The 22,066-nt window shown below is 36.5% G+C and overlaps 1 pseudogene; it reads right to left on the minus strand.

Moving 5' to 3' along the window:
- Window positions 1–20,654: 20,654 nt before the first annotated feature.
- LOC113292109 lies at window positions 20,655–20,754 on the minus strand (annotated as a pseudogene).
- Window positions 20,755–22,066: the final 1,312 nt, after the last annotated feature.

Consider the following 22,066-nt stretch of genomic DNA (forward strand, 5'->3'; position numbering starts at 1 on the left):
CTTTTGATTTACAATCATTATTTTTCAAAAATCTACTTTTTGGCAAAGAATAAGAGTCCATATTTTTATTATTTGAACTATAATTGATTGGAATTATTATTTGAGTCGCATGAATGGAATTTGGTGGAATCCTGAGTCTCAGTCTCTCTTGACATTGTGACAAACCTTTTGTATATATATTTTCTATTAAGTTTAGAACCCAATCTTATCAAGTCCGAGTTGAACGAACTTTACTACCACTTTCAAAACTACATCAATTTTTGGCGCCGCCGACGCGGATTTGCTTTTAGGGTTTTTAGACTTAGTTTTCTTTTATTTTTTTTTATTTTTTTTGGGTATTTGTCTTTTGTCTACAGGTTTTGGATCATAAAGCGAATTGAGCCAAGTAGTTTGGTGATTTCGTAAAAACTGGAACTTAAAGCATAAAGACTTGGAGCAAAAGATTAAAGCGAAAAGAACGGAAAAGAAGACAATTTCTTTTTAGATATTTTATTTTATTTTATTTTTTTAGGGTTTGTTTATTTTTCTTTATTAAAAAAAAGAGAGAGAGAGGGTTTGCTATTTTTGTAATTTTTTCTTTTCTTTTTGGACACTTGGACATTATTATTTTTAAACCCTAAGGAAGGGTTGGTTTAAATACAAACTGTGTGCAGGGAAGGACGGTGATTACGATATCACCTCGGCCCCTCGGGTTCGTACATAACATAGGAGTTGTGGCCCGAGTCGACTTCAGCGGTTCTTCGCCCGTCTGGTACGGGAAGTAAGTTTTCCGAAACACACGCGAATCTCCTGTCAGCGGGTTTACTGTATTCCTTAAGGTGAATATATGCTGAGGACTTGAATACGGTTGCTTTTAATTCCTAGTAAAGGGCAAGGACTGGCCATACAATATAAGGGTTCGGATTTCATCACCGTTCTCTTCTTGCCCGCCTTAGGAACACGAAACCAAACGCGAACCTAAGCCTAAAATTTTGACTAGAACGAGACCTATAGGGTAACGAGCTTAATAGGAAAGTCGTTCGAAGAATATTGGTTACTCTTTTGAGCATACTTCGAAGTTCTTGACGGTTTCTGTGAGTTGAATGCGTGACTGCGCCGCCTTGTAACCGGTGAGGCCTTGGGTATCAAAGCTCCACTGATCTTCCCTCGCCTTGATTCAACTTACTTTGACTCGGATTGATTCCAGAGGGGTTTGCTCAGATTGTAACGAGTTCCTTTTCGAAAGAATAGAAGCTGGTCTAGTGACAATCTAAGTGGAGACATCATGCTTTTTGTTTTCTAGAAGTATAGGTTTGTTTTGGTCGAGTCGGCCTTGTTTGTGATTGTGTAGAATTTCTTTACAATTAAGAATGTCGAACTGGTATGATAGAAGCCAATACAATGAATATAGATCCGAATTTGAATATGGACATCATCAGTATTATGACCATGGTGAGAATAGTGTTTGGGAACGCCAACCTTTTCAAGGTTATGGTTCATACCATAGTGAGCCCAATTACTATCCGCATGTGCATCAGTCTTACGAGCAAGAAGATTATAATACTAGTTCTTCGTCTTTAGAGGATACAATCAAACTTTTGAAAAGTAGTCCTTTTTATGATCATTCAGTTCCTATTCCTTCTCTAGAAGAGTCTCTCAGGAAATTAGAGGAGTCGACACGTAAGTTCGCTGAGATGAATAACTTAGTTTATGACGAAAGAGAACTTTCTATAGAGGAATCCTTCAAGATGATAGCTGAGACGAACGAAAGAATTGCTCGAAATAATCTTAATTTCCAATACAGTGTTTCCAATAATACCCTTGAAACTGAGGATAGTAATTTTCATAATCAAGATGACGAGGATAAAATTGGTAACACTACTTGTTTAGATGAGGTTCAACCATTTTCATGTTATTATAATGATGATTATGATGAGGATAGTGTTGATGAAGAATTTGAAATAAGTAGGCATAGCGATCAGGAATTTTTTCTCCAGTTGAGCTTAATAATAATATTATTTCTAGTTCAGATCCAAATAATTTTAATAATTATTCACCTATTCAAAAGGACGAGGATTTTATTAAAGATACTCCCGTTTTAGACGATGTAGTATTTCCTTATGATTACGAAGCCAACGATGGTTTAGAGGAACGAGTTTTTCTGAGAATATTGTTTTAGAGTCTAACGATTTAGAAACATTAGTCTTAGACAAAGAAAGTGAAATAGAGATGAGTGAGGATGAACCATACTTAGAAGAATCAATTGACCATTTTCAGGAATCTAATGACCTTGAAATTAGGGAAGTTGTGACTAGTCTTTCTAGAGACACTAAAAACTCTAAGTTTGGGGGTGATTATCATTCTCCATGTGCTTTAACTATTAGAAAGGTCCCTCACTTGGGACTTGACATATGTGCCTCAACCATTTTACAAGATTATCTTCACACACATTTTCCTGAACCTAGTGATGTCCATAAGGAAGCTCAGTTGTTAGAAACCCATCCTCTGGTTGATGTGGTTAACCCAGGCTATGATACCAAGATTGACTTTGTTTTCCCACCAAAAACTTTTCTTCCAATTGTGGGAACATATGATTTTCAGATGTGTCGGATATTAAGTTTTGAGACTAAACCTAATTACTTTAGGATATTAGGGTCGACACATTTTCTTAAGAATGACCATTATTATGGTCAACTTTGTGAGTCAAATCTAATTGACTTAGAGGATCCCCAATTATTCAGGTTGTTGTTATGTGCTTCTAAGTTCTTAGTTGAGTTTTTCTAGACTCTAATACCTGAACCGGATCTTAGCTTTGAGGAAATCCAACCGATGAAAACCTTTTATTTAGACCATTTTATAGAGCCTGAACCTGAACCACAACTAGATGTAGTTGTCTTAAGCAAGGGTATGTTCGGTATCTTCTTGGTCTGTTGCAGATTCCTCTTCTTGTGGGTAACACTTTTAGATCCAGATGACCCACAGTTATTCCGGCTACTACTATATGATTCTACGTGGTGACTGATCCTTGCTTAGTCTGGCTGAAGACTTTAAACTTAGCACTTCTTGGGAGGTAACCCAATATTCATGCGACACGGTAATATCTTTCCTTATCTCTTTTGCTTCAAATGGTAACAGTTTCTCCTTGTTCGTGCTTTTAATTTATCTTTAGAACATTGAGGACAATGTTAGATTTAAGTTTGGGGGTATATGAGAAACTTTTTAGTTGCAGTATGAATAAATAAACTCCAGAGCTTAGAAATTTATGCCTATTGAGGATTGCACTAACTAATCTAAGTGGATGAAAGCATTTTGATTGTAGGAGTTGAGGAACCAATCTGATTAGATGGAAACATCTAGAAGAGTCTATTCATAAAAGCACAGAGCTCAGGTGTTAGAAATAACATGATAGTTTCACCATATCTCGTTGAGTCCTTTTCACTTCTATTTTTATTTTATTTTTAAACTATGTTTCTCTAAGTGATAGGTGGGGCCCATGATTCAAGTTGTTACCGATTCTAGGATGAATTAGAGTGATTGAGATACCATAAAAAAAAGTTGAAAAAAAATTATTAAAAAAAAGAAGAAGAAAAAAATTGAGACCAGACCATTTGACCAAAAGGAATAAATTCAATAAAGTCGACCACTGGTACCCTTGTATATGCCAGTTGTGTTGACCTAGAGTTAGGTTATCGACCACTGGTTCCCTTGTATATGCCAGTGTGTTGATATTAGTCAGACTAATATCTCAATCCATTAGGATAGGTTCATTTTGGCGGAGGCCTTCAGACAGATATGGGAAACGCCGTTCACTTAGTAAACATCAAAACCATCTATGTTTTTCTCTATATCCATCTTCTTGATCTATCCATGTGATTAGTTTTGACTCCGGATATTGATGTCCATAGTGCAATTATCTGAGTAGAGCTCTGTCACTTTATATGAATTTTAGTATGCTTGAGTGCAAACTCGTGTACAAAAATTGGAATTTCGCATCAGGGTACTTCTTCCTGTAGTCAATAAGTATGCCAACCAAGGAGATTCTTTAGTGCCTTCCAAGGTTCTGCGTAGATAGCTAAGGTCTGGAGTAAAGGTTTTGTGGGTATATCTCTAGTAAGCCCTTCCGAGACTATAACTCGGCCACTAGGGACACCTAGGGGTTTAAAGGCTTATTGCATACGCTAAATGCAATCAACGATGCCTGCGACAGTGAGTTAGGATTTTATTTTCTATTTAATTTGCTCGAGGACTAGCAAATAATAAGTTTGGGGGTATTTGATAGGCACATTTTTATGTCTTATATAATCTCAATTGTATATATTATTAGTGCTCGATTTTATATTTATTATGGCTTTTTATGTCCCTGTAGGTATTTTGGAGAAATAAGCTTTTGCGGCGAAATTGGCTCGAAAAGCGGTTTTTGTGCTCGTGGGAGAAAATTACTATACGGACTCTCATTTTGGATAAGGGGTAACCTAATTACTAAGGGGTGACCTATTTCCAGGCAGCTGCTAAAGGGAGAACAGCACAGGATAGGGGGACACCCACCTTCTTCACGTTTCAAATTAGAAATATTGGCGGGAAAAGAGACTTCACGTCTGCAGATTTTGGACGTGAAGCTTTGGGCAGTTTTAAAGAGATTCAACACCGGAAATTGATTGGGCTGGACTTCTCATGGATATACAAGTTTACTAGAAGCAATTGGATCGATCGAATTGGGCTGGAATGGCCGGAAAAAGGAAACATAGCAAATAAGGAAACACGGTCCTGTTGGGTTTGTTTTTGGATATTCAGAGAGATTAAAGGCAAGAAATTCGTTCCAAAGGTACATATTCTATCTAAGGAAGAGTTTGAGATAAGTGGGAAAGCTCAGAAACGCGTAAAACAATTTCTGGAAGGAATTATTGCTGTGACTGCCAAGGAAGGAAAGAAGAGATTTCGAAGCGATTTGGGAAAGATTCAATGACCCTTTTGTGTATAAATAGGATGCTTAGGTTCCCTAGAAGGATGACGAAGAGTTTGGAGTAGTTTAGAGCACTCAGGAGGCGAGAATCAGAGTTGCAGGAAGTTACGTGTTTCTGCTGCTGCTGAAGAACAAACGTCGCAAGGAAGAACAACGTCTCAAATTCGCAACATCACTTCTCTGTAACAGCTGAACTGTCCGTCACATTTTCTTTTACTGTAACAATTGAACATCGCCTTTGCATCAGTTATTTCTGTTGCAATTTTTCTGTTTTATTGTTTCACCTCTTTTAATCAACTTTTGGGCTATAAACATGTATTTTGAGCAAGTGATTAATATGAGGAGCTAAACCCCAACACTGGGATGACGGGGGAAGCCCTATTTCACGCATGTGGTAATTCTAATAATTCTTTTATGACTATATGCATTAATTTTTAATCGATTTATGATTTTTATTGAATGGGTGTGATTTCGTTTGATGGTGTATGCTTGGTCTATGTATTTTTGATACATCATGCTTTTGATTTACAATCATTATTTTTCAAAAATCTACTTTTTGGCAAAGAATAAGAGTCCATATTTTTATTATTTGAACTATAATTGATTGGAATTATTATTTGAGTCGCATGAATGGAATTTGGTGGAATCCTGAGTCTCAGTCTCTCTTGACATTGTGACAAACCTTTTGTATATATACTTTCTATTAAGTTTAGAACCCAATCTTATCAAGTCTGAGTTGAACGAACTTTACTACCACTTTCAAAACTACATCAGTTTGTTTAAGTCAGAACCTTTTTATCAAGTAAATATACTTCGTTGTTGTATTATCTCGATCTCGTATCCATAGACGATCACGCAAAGTGTAAACCGATTAGTTGCATTGTCTCGACTCGGTCCATAGACAATCACTTTCGGAGAAAGGACTTATAGATATGAAAAGTTTTAGCTTGAGGTATATGAAAAAGAGGGGGTCTAACACCACCACCCAATATTTCGCTTAGCAATCTGTATGGACAAGACTCAATCAAATAAAATTATATCAACGAGGTTATATCTCTCTCTTGATTTGATTTACTCAAGTAGGAACTGCGAGTTTTAATCAAATACAAGGAATAACTTGGATGGTACCAAAGACCAATATCCAAGGATAAATCAATGAAAATCAACAACCAAAGGTTGGATTATTCTAATTGGTGATCTAAACGCACAACCTGTATTATTTCAATTATAAAGATAAAACAATATAATGTGGAAATAGAAATAACACAGACACCAGAAATTTTGTTAACGAGGAAACCGCAAATGCAGAAAAAAAAAACCTGGGACCTAGTCCAAATTGAACACACACTGTATTAAGCTGCTACAGACACTATCCTACTCTAAGATAACTTCGGACTAGGCTATAGTTGAACCCCAATCAGTCTCCCACTGATCCAAGGTACAGTTGTACTCCCTACGTCTCTGATCCCAGCAGGATACTGCGCACTTGATTCCCTTAGTTGATCTCACCCACAACTAAGAGTTGCTATGACCCAAAGTCGAAGACAGTATAATAAACAAATATGTCTCACACAGACAAGTCTATCAAAGGATCAATATGTCTCCCACGGATAAACCATAAAAGGTTTTGTTCCGTATTTTGATAATAATCAAGGTGAATAGGAACCAATTGATAATCCGGTCTTATATTCCCGAAGAACAGCCTAGAGTTATCAATCACCTCATAACAATCTTAATCGTATGGTAGCGAAATAACATGTTGCGGAATCACAAACAATGAAACGAAGATGTTTGTGATTACTTTTTATATCTTGCCTATCGGAGATGTTAATCTCAAGCCAATCAATCTGATTGTACTCGTACGATAGAAGATGCAAGATCAGATCACACAACTACGATAAAAGTAGTATCGGTCTGGCTTCACAATCCCAATGAAGTCTTTAAGTCGTTAACCGGGTTTTAGAAGAAGAAAACCAAAGGTTAAAGGAGAACCGACTCGAGCACGCAAACTAGTATCACACGTAAGGTGTGGGGATTAGTTTTGCACAGAATCTAGAGTTCCCTTTATATAGTCTTTCAAACCAGGGTTTGCAGTTCAAGTTACCTTGGTAACAAAGAAATCAATATTCACCGTTAGATGAAAACCTGATTTAGATTCAAGCTAATATTTCTCAACTGTTAGATCGAAAACTCAGCTTGTTACACACAATTGAAATGAACGTTTATAGGTTTGTTAACCGTACCCAAGCGTATGCACTTGTTGGTTCAACAATAGTTAACCAAATGGTTAGCCATATGAGCATTTCATATCAACCATGTTCTTCTTCACCATAACTAGTTCAAATGACTTCAAAATTAACTAGTTAGAGAGTTTTTCAATTGCAAGGAAATCTCATGTACTACACAAGACACAATTGAAGTAAAGATTGGATTCACTTGATCCGGTTCATGAACTTTTATAGCCACGGTTTGAAAACTGCATTCCTTAATCTTTTTAAGTTTAGGTTCATAAATCATCTTTAGGTATATAACCTTCTCAAGTTAGCAGACTAGGTTCGCGGACTTAAGTTACCGGCCAGAGTTTACAAAATCCAGCGTAAATTCTCGTGTATGAGAACTTCGCCAGTTCGCGGATTGAGTTCGCGGACTTAGCTTCACGCAAATAGTTTATCAACTCCATCATAAATTCTCGGGTTTGAGAACTTCGGCAGTTCGAGGACTGAGTTCGCGGACTTGGCTCACGCCATTCTTCTGGTTCTCTTGATCAAGAAAGTTCGCAAACTTTGGTTCAAGGAATAGGACTTATACATAAATGTGTTTCCACAACAATGCTTATGTCCACCATTGGTTATGTAATCTAAACTCTTATTTCAATCATTGAAACATTCTTAGAGGACGTTATGCAGTTGTTGCACCATTTCTCGTCAAAGAAATTTTCAAAGTGATTGAAACATATCATGCCTTTCGTCACTAGGCAAAGATAAACTTGGTTGAAGCGAAAAGCTTACCAACGCATATTTTGAGATATAGATAGGCGAAGTATACTCGGCTCGAAATACCAAATGTGTATAATCAAAGTTTATATATAGCATGCGACTTTTTGTATCGAAGAGTAGGATATAGAGTACATAGACTTTTGAGTGATAGATAAGTTCAAGTCTCCACATACCTTTTTGTCGAGAAGTTCCACCGGTTCCTTGAGTAGTTCTGCGTCTTGTATGATGAATCTCCATGAAGTCCTTGAGCTCAACTACACTTTATATCCTAGTCTGAGACTTAGCTATAGTAGACTAGAAATCAAGACTTATAGTTTTGATCACTAACATTGACAAACATGCTTGAGATAGCAACGCATGCGAGTTCGACCGAGCAATGCTCTAACAATCTCCCCCTTTGTCAATTTTCGTGACAAAACTATCAACACATATTGAATAAAAAAAAAGATAAAGAAACTTTAGTAGCTCCTATTCCACATGCCTAATCTTCAACATTCCTCGAAATCTTCGTCACTTCCAAGTACTCCAATGATCCCAAAGGTTGTAAGTTTAGCATCACCGTTGTTGAAGATCCGTAGCTATAACAATGAGAAAACATAATTCTCGATCATTGTTATACAGTGCCATAGTATTATTACACAGTGTCAAAGTTCAATTATATCACAACACAAAAATAATATTATGGTGATATGTATCACTCCCCCTTAGTCAATACTCCATCAAACATGGAAACCACTCCCCCTTACACAATGATCCGAAAACTATATGTATTTGTAGTGTGAACTACATATTAATTCTCCCCCTTTTTTTTAATAAAATTGGCAAAGGTACAAGAACGGGATCATAATGAAACTTCCGAAAGAGACATTTCATGCCTAAAAGAAAAAAACACATACCAAGTAATTTAGATGCAATCATAAATCCGAAGCTAAATGCATTCATCAAGGAGTTTAAAGATATAAGATAACCCCTCTAAAATTCCACAGCTGCACACGTTTCAAGATATGACCATTAAGCACAAGTTCAAAAGAACTCTCCTCCATTTGATGTCATTCCCGAAAGAACAACAAGAGCGACCTTAATTTCAAAAGAAAAGAAGGATTTTTATTGGACACCAAAAACCATAAGAATGATTTTCTATATCCAAAAACTCAATCAAATTAATCACAAGTACACCCATGATTAATTTAATCGGAATACACAACCAAATTAAACACAAAAAGTGATCAATTTAATTAATTATGCTCAACATAAGTAAACTTACGGAGCTACGACTAAGTTAACCATACGAAAATGATTAGCTTAACCGTTCATATACTCAACACAAGAAAAACTTATGGAGTATTGCAGTATACACATAAAATATGGATCAGGGATGATCAATACTGCGGAAAATACAAGGATTCATTCTAAATTCAATCATTATCTGCATAACGACAATTAATAGACATCATCCTTGTCACAAAAGATTTTAACCTATCTTCCATCAAGAATTGACAATATAGGCTTAACTTTTATATTTGTCAAAAGTCCATTCATTCTTTAATCAATACATGAATACCGATCACGAGCGACTTTACTTTTGACAAAGTATGGGACAAACATATTTCACAGACGTTAACACCAATATCCCATAAAAAATTGCAATATACAAAATCATAAAGATTAATACTGCAAAAATCATCCTCCAAACAGTTTTAGAATTTAAACAAATAAGCCTAAAAAAGAACAAGAAGATGAAAAATAATAGCTATATGTAGTCACAATCATTGTTATTCCAAGCACTAGTTATTCTTCCAACTAAACCAAAAAGAAGACATACTAGGCAACAATGTCTTTGAGAAATTCTTTATCATTCCCGAACTCCTTGTCGTCAACAGACATTGGAACATAAGGTTCATGGATATAGGAGTTAATATCAACAAACCGTCTTGGCTGATGATGTCGAACCAGGGCTTTCTGAATTTCCAAATATCTTAAAACACAAGCCTTTATTTCACGAATCTCCTTTCTTACTTCCTTCAACTCATCAAAAACATCAGAAAACTTCTGAAAGTTAGAAGGGACATCCCTTGGCTTCCTTGTATTCCTCCTTTTTATTTTCAAGGACGGAGTTACTGGAGATTTCTATTATTCCTTGATTGATGGCTGAACAATCATGTTGACATCTTTTCCATCCAAAGACATGATGCTTAGAGAACAGTTATAAACAACTAGTTTTCGTGAGTGGAATTCACAATCTCATCAAGAAGTCTTAAGATATAAAGGATATCATAGAGGAAAAAGGAATGTAAGGTTCGCAACCTTTAAACATGTTCGTGAACGTGCAACTCTAAACCCTATAAAGAGTAGAATTGTCGATAATAACCCTTTATTTTATTTGATAGATAGGAAAAACAATCCTAAGTAAAAAAACTTTTTCTAAAGCCTGAGCGGTACACAATCTTATCTCTTTTGATCAGGCACATGAGACAAGATTTACCAAACAACACAATTAATTTGTGTTGTGGTGAACAACAATTTGTCCACAATTTTTCTCTTGAGAGGAATCCTATGACTTCTGTCTATCAAAGAAATTTGACCATACCTTCTTCTCTAATGGTCTTATTTTGTCTTTGGAAACCAATTTTTTAGACAAAGATAAAATCCTACATACCTCAGCAGTCTTCTGAGCAAGTTTAAGCTTCCTTGCCAATCGATTTGCTCTTCGTTGAATTTTTTTGGCGTGCCTCACTTGATGTTTGTACTTGTAACATCTTGATATTTCATGACCCTTATGAGAAAAAAACGGGCACGTCAATCTTGGATAGTATTTAGGCATCTGTGGTGTGAAAACAGCTAGACACATAGATCCTGAAACATTACAGACAGAGTTTCCAAAGGATGAGTCAATTGATTCTTCTAGCTTGATTGGATTCTCTTCTTCACCAAAACCATCAAGGTTGATATATGTATTGCTAAAATTGTCAAAATCAATGTTTTCACATAGAAGACCAACACTTGATTTCCTATCTTCATCAGAATCATAGATCTCAGACATCTCATCAAGTGTTACAGCAAGACCTTTGTTCCCAGTGTATTTTCTATGATTTGGGCACTCGTTTGCAAAGTGACCAAAACCTTTACACTTAAAGATCTATGGCATATCCTCGTCATCATCCTCGTTAGCATCCCTATTTTTAGGAGGAACACAATTGTGAGGTTTATCTAATGACCTAGGTTTGTTTCTTGAAAACCGTTTACTTCTCTTTAATAGAAGATCCCTAAACTGTCTTGTGATCAAGGAGACTGATTTGTCAAGATCTTCATCCGAAAAATCACCCTCAGACTGATCATCCTCAGAGACATAAACACTTTTACTTTTATCAAGTAATTTAGTGTTCTTCTGTGCTTTAAAGGCAACATCCTTTCCGATTTTGGATGTATGCTCATGATAAAAGATCTTTAGCTTTCCAACCAATGTATTTCTGGAAATATTATCAAGGTTATTTCCCTCAACGATGGCATGCTTCTTAGACTCGTATCTAGATGGCAGCGATCTGAGAATTTTCATCACAATGTCCTTTTTAGGGATAGTCTTACCCAATGCAAAAGATGCATTAGCAATTTCAGACACTCTATGATTAAACTCATCAAATGCATATTCATATGCCATACGAAGGTTCTCCCAGTCGGAATTAAGGTTTTGAAGCCTAGCTTCCTTTTCACTAGTGTTACCTTCAAATATGGTTTCTAGGATATCCCAAGCATCTTTAGACCTAGTGCAATTTGACACATGGTGATGAAGATTTGGGGTAATGGCATGTATGATGGCATTCAAACCGTCGGAACTTTGGTTTGCAGCAAGTTTCTCGGCAGGACTGTATTCACCAACATTCTTGGGAACGTTTACATGTCCAACTGCCATAACGGGAGCATCATAGCCATTAACAACATATACCCATGATTGAAAATCACGTGCTTGAAGAAAAGCTGTCATAGCAATTTTCCACCATAGGTAATTAGAGACATCGACGAATGGTGATACGTTAATAGAGATAACACCTTTGTCCATAGAGTCAGATCGCTACAAACACAGACTTGTAAGGTCTTGAACGTGTTTGCCTACTCTGATACCAATTGAAAAAGCGGGGGTCTAACAACACCACCCAATATTTCTCTTAGCAATCTGTATGGACAAACTCGAATATACTTTTAAGAGAATCAACAAGACTCAATCAAATAAAATTATATCAACGAGTTTATATCTCTCTCTTGATTTGATTTACTCAAGTAGGAACTGCGAGTTTTAATCAAATACAAGGAATAACTTAGATGGTACCAAAGACTAATATCCAAGGATAAATCAATGAAAATCAACACCCAAAGGTTGGATTATTTTAATTGGTGATCTAAACGCACAACCTGTATTATTTCAATTATAAAGATAAAACAATATAATGCGGAAATAGAAATAACACAGACACCAGAAATTTTGTTAACGAGGAAACCGCAAATGCAAAAAAAAACCTGGGACCTAGTCCAGATTGAACACACACTGTATTAAGCCGCTACAGACACTATCCTACTCTAAGATAACTTCGGACTGGACTGTAGTTGAACCCCAATCAGTCTCCCACTGATCCAAGGTACAGTTGTACTCCCTACGTCTCTGATCCCAGCAGGATACTGCGCACTTGATTCCCTTAGTTGATCTCCCCCACAACTAAGAGTTGCTACGACCCAAAGTCGAAGACTTGATAATAAAAAAATATGTCTCACACAGACAAGTCTATCAAAGGATCAATATATCTCCCACGGATAAACCCTAAAAGGTTTTGTTCAGTCTTTTGATAATAATCAAGGTGAACAGGAACCAATTGATAATCCGGTCTTATATTCCCGAAGAACAGCCTAGAGTTATCAATCACCTCATAACAATCTTAATCGTATGGTAGCGAAACAACATGTTGCGGAATCACAAATAATGAAACGAAGATGTTTGTGATTACTTTTTATATCTTGCCTATCGGAGATGTTAATCTCAAGCCAATCAATATGATTGTACTCGTACGATAGAAGATGCAAGATCAGATCACACAACTACGATAAAAGTAGTATCAGTCTGGCTTCACAATCCCAATGAAGTCTTTAAGTCGTTAACCTGGTTTTAGAAGAAGAAAAGCAAAGGTTAAAGGAGAACCGACTATAGTGCGCAAACTAGTATCACACGTAAGATGTGGGGATTAGTTTTGCACATAATCTAGAGTTCCCCTTATATAGTATTTCAAATCAGGGTTTGCAGTCCAAGTTACCTTGGTAACAAAGAAATCAATATTCACCGTTAGATGAAAACCTGATTTAGATTCAAGCTAATATTTCTCAACCGTTAGATCGAAAACTTAGCTTGTTACACACAATTGAAATGCACGTTTCTAGGTTTGTTAACCGTACCCAAATGTATGCACTTGTTGGTTCAACGATAGTTAACCAAAAGGTTAGCCATATGAGCATTTCATATCAACTATGTTCTTATTCGCCATAACTAGTTCAAATGACTTCAAAATGAACTAGTTAGAGAGTTTTTCAATTGCAAAGAAATCTCATATATTACACAAGACACTATTGAAGCAAAGATGATTCGATTCACTTGAATCGGTTCATGAACTTTTATAGCCACGGTTTACAAACTACATTCCTTAGTCTTTTTAAGTTTTAGTTCAGAAATCATCTTTAGATATATAACCTTCTCAAGTTCGCAGACTAGGTTCGCGGACTTAAGTTACCGGGCAGAGTTTAAAAACTCCAGCAAAAATTCTCGGGTATGAGAACTTCGCCGGTTCGCGGACTGGGTTCCCAGACTTAGATTCACGCAAATAGTTTGTCAACTCTAGCAGAAATTCTCGGGTTTGAGAACTTCGGCAGTTCGCGGACTTGGCTCATGCCATTCTTACGGTTCTCTTGATCAACAAAGTTCGCAAACTTTGGTTCAAGGAATAAGAGTTATACATAAATGTGTTTCCACACCAATGATTATGTCCACCATTGGTTATGTATCTAAACTCTCATTTCAATCATTGAAATATTCTTAGAGGACGTTATACAGTTGTTACACCATTACTCGTCAAAGCAATTTTCAAAGTGATTGAAACATATCATGACTTTCGTCATTAGGAAAAGATAAACTTGGTTGAAGCGAAAAGCTTACCAACACATATTTCGAGATATAGATAGGCGAGGTATACTCGGTTCGAAATACCAAATGTATATAATCAAAGTCTATATATAGCGTACAACTTTTTGTCTCAAAGAGTAGGAGATAGAGTAGATAGCCTTTTGAGTGATAGATAAGTTCAAGTCTCCACATACCTTTTTGTCGATAATTTCCATCGGTTCCTTGAGTAGTTCTTCATCTTGTATGATGAATCGCCATGAAATCCTTGAGCTCAACTACATTTTCTATCCTAGTCCGAGACTTAGCTATAGTAGACTAGAAATCAAGACTTGTAGTTTTGATCACTAACATTGACAAACATGCTTGAGATAGCAACGCATGCGAGTTCGACCGATCAATGATCTAACAGTATATTTGGGTACCCTTTCCTTTTCAATTGGTATCAGAGCAGGAAAACACGAAAAGATCTAACAATATGTGTTTGGTGCGACCCAACCTATAAGAATTGAATCTAATGAATGATTCAGTTAACGTAAAGCAAGACATCAAGAGTTTTGAATTAACACTTGATTATGGCATGTACGATTCAATATCTGAAGAAATCATCTCTAGAGATCTACAAGACAAGTTAATCTTGTTAATAATGTAGAAACCGATGACGACTGGAAAATGCGTATACAAGAAGGGTTAGATGAAATTTCCGATGATGATGACTCAGATTTTGAACAAGAAGTAGAAGAGGATATCTCAGAATACTCTAAACTGCTGGAACCTTTGAAAAATGAAAAGCTGAGAACTTCAGATTTTCTTGGTTTTATGACTCATCTTTGTCGTGAGAACAAGAAACTGAGGAGGGTTTTTCAGGGATGTTATATGGGTCACCGCACCAGTGATTATCTTCTTAAAAATCGTATTGACGAGCTAAATTTTAAGAAATTAGAATGTGAAAATCTTCGAAGAGATCTCTTTTTGTCGAAAAAGAAACTTGCTGAATCTGAAGCAAGGGTTAATTCTAAACCAAAGAGTTTTAAAGAGAAAGAAGGTGTATATCTCTCACGAGAAAAAAATCTTAAGGTTGATCTAGCTGGTGCTCTTGATAAAATCAAGACATTGGAAGAAGAAATTTTGGACCTTAAAAAGTTCAATGTTATCTCAAACAATTTAACCTCAATGTTAGAAGCAAGTAGAAATCATCGTGATACACGAGGATTGGGCTATAAGGGAATAGATGCTTCAAATATTAACAAAGAGGTAAAATTTGTTAAAGCTACTAATTATTCTCAACCAGAGACTTCCACTATTGACAAAGATGCTCATATTTCTTGTAAAGAATAAAAGTCTGCAAAGCTTAAGAAGTGTTCAACCAGCAGTAATCAAAGAAGGCATTTCTGCTAATGTCCAGAAAGCAACAACGTTGAACAAAGACAAGAAGAAGAAGAAAACTCGTCGAGATCCAATGCAAGAGAATCCACGAAAAGGTAACATCAAAACTCATACTTCGTATATTTATACTAAGCATTGTTATTATTGTGGTAATAATGGACACTTGCAATGGGGGTGTAAAGTTCGTAAGATGGAAGATGCACTTTCTTTTGTATCAAACGAATTGGCTAAGTTTTCTCCTCATAAGAACTCAGATCGTTATTGTCCTATGTTTTGGCAAAAGAATTATTATAATGATAGTTCAAATTTTGCATATCACTCGACAAGGTCATCTCATAAAAGACCCGAATATAAAAAGAGAAATAACTTTTTAAATGAAAAGACAAGATCTGATGTTCCAAATTGGATAAAGGGTGTTTCGCGAAATATTCAAAAGGACAATGATCCTAATGGTATGAAGGAGAAGGATGCTCCTGCGAAACCCAACTCTAAATGGGTCCCGAAGTCCTCTATAGCCAAGAAGGGAGTAAAAGTTAATCACAAGAATGACTCTCAGATGTTAATTGTTGGTAACAATAATTATAAGAGTCTTCGTGAAAGACTAAATAAATACATCATGTCCGAAATCTCTTGTACTGGTAAAGGTTGTGATAATGACACTCTTCATCACAAGTCAAAGAAGAAAAACAAGAGATGGAACAAGAGAAAAAAAACCAAGCAAGAGGTAAAGAATGATGATTCTATCTTAGTCACTCATGACGAACAAGACAAGACTCAACTCAACACAACCTAGTTGTGTTAAAACGTGCATGCTCACCTTGATGCTCAATATTTTGAAAGGTAAGGAAGTACATGAAAAACTGAGCACGTGATCTCTCGGTTATTATATGACTAATTAACATCTTTAGGAGATTTCTTTTCTTATATACTCATACTTTCTCTATCTATATTTGAGGTTTTTATATAAACGGTAATTGTGAGTTTATGATGTTGATATCTATTGATCATATATGCGCAACTCTTGTTTTCACGGTTAAAACAAGCCAAAAATCACTGAATTCAAACATCGTATGCAAAAGTTATGTCAAAAAACAGTTTAGTGTTGTGATCCGTCACAAGTAACACTTGGGGTACCGATCCTAGTGATAGGTGCAATATGGGGAACCGATCCTAGTGAGAGGTCCCCATACGAAGAAGTGTAAAACTGTTTTTCCTATAACTTCTTCGTACGAACTCGGAATGACCTCATTCTTTTTGCGTTGTTTTCGAAATTCAATTCCCTACAATATAGAGGTAATTTCAATACTTGATTATTTATTTAATATTTATGGTGTATTGCATTGGTTTTTATGGGATGTTTGGTTTCGGTTTTATTACCTTGATATTCGATCTCATAATGTAGTGAACCCTTATGGTTTGGGTGAATTTTTAATTTAGCAGAATTAAGTTCTATCCCATGTTGGTAGGATTTATCAAAGGATCATAAGGGGTTCTGATAGAAACAATATGTGAAAAAGTCACAATATGTTGAATCGGTTTTGGTTTAGCATAAAAGCATATGTGTTTCGACGGTTTTCAACTTTTGCTTGCAATTGTTAAAACCGATTTTCAACCTTTCTTTGGTAAATGTTGGTTATTGTTCTTCTTTTGTTTTGTATAAGGATGACAGCATAATGATATTTCGATATTAATTCTCCATGGACGAAGATGCAAACATATTGGAGAAGTGGATGCGAAATTTGAGGTAATAATATTGTTAGTTAATTGTTTTCGTGTTTAAGAAAATGTAGATGGGGAAAAACGAGTCGCTGGTTTTTTGGGGAAGTGAAGAGACGAGCGTGTTGTCGAGACTCCTCAACCGAGCAGACTGTTCAACCTCACACAGATGTACTACAAAGGGAGTGCTTAGATTCGAGAGATCAATCTGTAGGACTCCGGCCTAAACCAAGACAATGGTCGTTCCAGAGTCAATTTGGTCGCAAAGAGGGAGATGGGTTGGTCTGTGATAGACACATTTTTGTGTCCGATTTGTCTCGATTCTATATATTGTTAGGGCTCATTTTTGTACTTATTATGGTGTTTTATTTATTTGTAGGTGTTTTTGGCTAATAAACATTTTTGGAAAAAATTGGCTCGAAAAGTTGTCGGAAAGCACCCGGAGGACATTTTCTATTCAGACTCTCACTTTGGATAAGGGGTAACCTAATTACTAAGGAGCATCCCATTTCCAGGAAGTTGCTAATCGCACCCCTACTCTGGATAAGGGGCAACCATCTTCAACATTCAAAAACCAGGATTTTGGCGAGGAAAAAGTGCAGTTAAAGAACAGTTTTGGCAATCGTGATTTGGAAGAGTTTGAGGTCGATTAAACCTCTGATTTTCATAGGATAGACTCCTTATGGGTCTAGGAATCTGATATGGGTGTTTAAATCGATTATACTGGGCTCAATCGACGGATTTTTCTCACAACAGAAAATATGGAAAGTCACGTGTGTGACCTGTTTTAGGGAATTTTAGAGAGATTAAAACGCTGTAAACCTTCCCAAAGATTTGTATCTATCTAAGGAAGAGCTTAGAATAAAAAAGAAATCTCAGAAACGCGTAGAAATCCTAAAAAAAGAAATTGCCGCAACTTGGCCGTAAAGAGAAGGAAAGAGATTTTGGAAGATTTGGGAGAGATTTAATCGGTATTTTTGATATAAATAGATGTCTTGGGTCATATAGAAGAGGTGTCGAGAGTTTGGGAACCTAAGGAGAGCCAGAGAAGAAGAAATCAGAGCTTTACCAAACTCTGTTTCTGCTGCTGCTGCTGCTGAAGAAGAAGAACGCGAAGAACATTGACGCTCGGTAAACAGTCGCACAACAGTGTCGTTGTTTAACAGCTGAAGAACATTAAGCTGTTCAGGGCAGTCTTATTTTAGGGTCTTAAAATTAGCGACAAAGCAACATTTTTTCTGTAACAGTTCCATTGTAACAGCTGTTTTGCAACACCAATACACTGTTGCAAACAGTCTGTGTTATTACTTTTCACTCTTTTAATCATCTTTTGAGCAACAAACACACATTTTGAGATCATGATTAATATGAGGAGCTAAACCCCATTGCTGAGGCGATAGAGGAAGCTATTTTTCCAACAAAAAGTGGTATATTCTATTTTATCTTTTTATTTGCAATAATTATATGATTATTTGCCTTGAACTATTATTGAATATGATTTTTATTTGAGTGATTGTGATCTATTTTGATGGAGTATGCTTAGTTTTAAGACTTTTGATGCTTCATACTTGGTATTTACAATTATTACTTTTGAAAATCTACTTATTGCAATATTTTAGAATCAAATTAAACAAGAAAATTGCATAAATATAAGTATTGGTTTAATCACTTTGAACTTGGAAAATAGTGGAATCTTAGCCTCAGTGTTTCTTTTAGTATTGATATCATCTTTGATTGAGGTTGCTATAATTTTTAATGAGTTTTTTATTTTAATATTAGAATTTAAGTCTAATTAATATCCTTCACAAGTGTGAGAATCGAACCACTTTTACCACTATCTACAAATCACATCAATTTTTGGCGCCGCCGACGCAGACTTGTTTTTAGGGTTTTAGATTTATTTTATTTTATTTATTTATTTTTATTTTTGTCCTTTTTATGTTTTTGGGTATTTATCTTGTGTCTACAGATTCTTGATCATGAAGAAAATTGAGCCAAGGAGTTTGGTGATTTCATAAAGACTTGGAGCTAAAGATTAAAATAAAAACAACAGAAAAGAAGACAATTTTATTTTAGACAATTTTAGTTTAGGGTTTGTTTATTTTATTTAAAAAAAAAACTGTATTAGGGTTTATTATTTTTGTAATTTTTCTTTCTTTTTTTGGACTTTTGGACTTTGGGACATTATTTTTTTTATTACCCTACGGAAGGGTACTTTAAATATAAACTGTTTGCAGAGAAGGAGGACAATTACGATATTGTCTCTGCACCTTGGGTTCGTACACTAGACATCGGAGTCAGTGGCCCGAGTCGACTACAACCGATTCATCCCCCGTCTGGAACGGGAGGTAAGATTCTAAACACTCGCGAATCCCCTGTCAGCGAGTTACTGGACTCCTTCGTATGCATATATGTTGAGGACTGAATACGGACATTTATTTTTCTAGTAAAGGGCAAGGCCTGGCCATACAAGATAAGGGTTCGGATTTCATCACCGTTCTCTTCTTGCCCGCTTTAGGAACACGTAACCTACGCGAACCTAAGCCTAAAATTTTGACTAGAACGAGACCGATAGGGTAACGAGCTTAACAGGAAAGTCATTCGAAAAATATTGGTTACTCTTTTAAGCATACTTCGAAGTTCTTGACGGTTTCTGTAAGTTGAATGCGTGACTGCGCCGCCTTGTAATACCGGTGAGGCCTTGGGTATCAAAGCTCCACCGAGCTTCCCTCGCCTCTATTCAACTTACGTTAACTCGGATTGATTCCAGAGGGGTTTGCTTAAATTGTAACGAATTCCCGTTCGAAGGATTAGAAGCTGGTCTAGAAACAATCTAAGTGGAGCCATCATGCTTTTTGTTTGCTAGAAATCAATAGGTTTGATTTGGTTGAGTCGGCCTTGATCTGTGTTTGCTTACCCTTCCAATTTAGAAAATTCTATTGTATGCCTGAACGTAAAAGAGACGCACTAGGTAGATTTGTTAAAGAGAAACCTAGTAGTTCGAAGCGTCTCGATTACCTTAATCTAGAAAGTCCGTTTTGAAGAGTCTGTTTTTGAACGTTCTTTGACTGAGGAGAGAATCCATGTTGCTCCGATAGCGCCAGAAATGGCAACTTTGAAAGCTTTGTTGAATCCAACTAGGACTACCCGTCCTTCGTGTATTAAGTTAGCTGAAACGGAGGCACCCTATGAACTGAAACCTGGGACCTTACAGATGCTCCCAATCTTTTTAGGGAAAGAAAATGAAAACCCTTATTACCATGTTAGGGATTTTGAGGAAATTTGTAGTACTCTAAGAATTAGAGGCTTAGATGATGATGCTTTGAAACTTAGGTTATTCCCATTTTCCCTGAAAGATAAGGCCAAGTCGTGGCTGTATAGTTTGGACTCCGAGTCAATTGAGACATATGAACAACAATCTGCCTTTTTCAATAAGTTTTCCCTAGGCACAAAACATCGTCTATTAGGACGCAAATATGCACATTTTCACAACAAGAGGGAGAATCTTTATATAGGTATTTGGAAAGGTTCAATGATTTATTATCCCAGTGTCCTCATCATGGTTTAGAAAAGGTTAGGCTAGTTCAGATCCTTTATGAGGGTTTAGATTATTCCACAACGACCATGGTTGAGTCTCTATGCACTGGTGGATTTGAAAACCAAACTGTTGATGCGGCGATGGAATTTTTTAATGAAATCGCCGAAAAAACCCAGCAATGGGAAAATAGTAGGGCACCCCAGAAAACAATTCTTTTAAGTAGAGGAAACGTTAATAGGGTAGAAGGAGGCTATGAATCAGATGCCAAAATTGCTGCTATAGCAAAAAGGTTAGAAGCCTTAGAAGTGGGCCAGACTAGTGGTAGAGTGGAGCCTTTTTGGGAAGGCCAGAATATTGAAGAGCAGGCCAATGCTCTTTATAATAACACTAGATTTGATAACCGTCAAAAGATTGACCCATATTCAGAAACCTATAATCCTGGTTGGAGAAACCATCCGAACCTTTCGTGGTCTAAGGGCCAAAGTCAAGGTCAGTTTAGTAATTCTAATGCTCCCCCAGGTTTTGGCTATACTAAGAATCCTTCAGGACTAGCTCAGTTTCAGAATCAGTCAGATAAGAAAATCCTAAGTTTAGAGGAATCTCTCGCCTTGTTAACTCAGCAAACTGCAAAATTCCAGTTATCCGTAGAACAGAGTCTACAAGCTAGTAACAGGATAGGACAAGAAAATAGTCAGGCTATTTCCGAGTTAAAAACCCAGGTTGGTCTGATAAGTGATTCTTTGAGAGAAAAAGGTAAGTTTCCTAGTCAAACACAACCCAACCCTAGAGGAGTTCATGAATTAGGTGCAAAACCATCGAATCAATTGAATGTGTTAGAACCCTTAGAAGTGGTAGAGTTGTAGACAATAAGGTAACCATGCCCGATAGTGAACATACTGTAGTTCACCCCTCAGGATCTCACCTCTCAGGACCAGTAGCTGAAGAGACTGATAAAGTTTCTGATGATGTGAATTCGGTTCCTGAAAGGTCTGATTTTAGGCCTAGAGCCCCATTTCCTCAGCTATTAGTACCAACAAAGAAGGAATCGAACTTTAATGACATAGTGGAGGTTTTTAAGCAAGTTACCATAAACCTTCCCTTATTAGATGCAATTAGGCAAATTCCTGCTTATGCCAAGTTCCTTAAGGATATGTGTACGCGAAAGCGAAAACTTAGCGTCCATAAGAAAGCCTTTTTAGCTAGTCACGTAAGTTCAATCATTCAGAACACCACAACTCCAAAGTACAAAGACCCAGGTTCTCCTACCATTGCTTGCACAATAGGTAACTTCCGGGTAGAAAAAGCTTTACTTGACTTAGGAGCCAGTGTGAACTTACTGC

The sequence above is a fragment of the Papaver somniferum genome, chromosome 6 (genome assembly GCF_003573695.1).
Source record: "Papaver somniferum cultivar HN1 chromosome 6, ASM357369v1, whole genome shotgun sequence".
NCBI classification, from domain to species: Eukaryota; Viridiplantae; Streptophyta; class Magnoliopsida; order Ranunculales; family Papaveraceae; genus Papaver; species Papaver somniferum.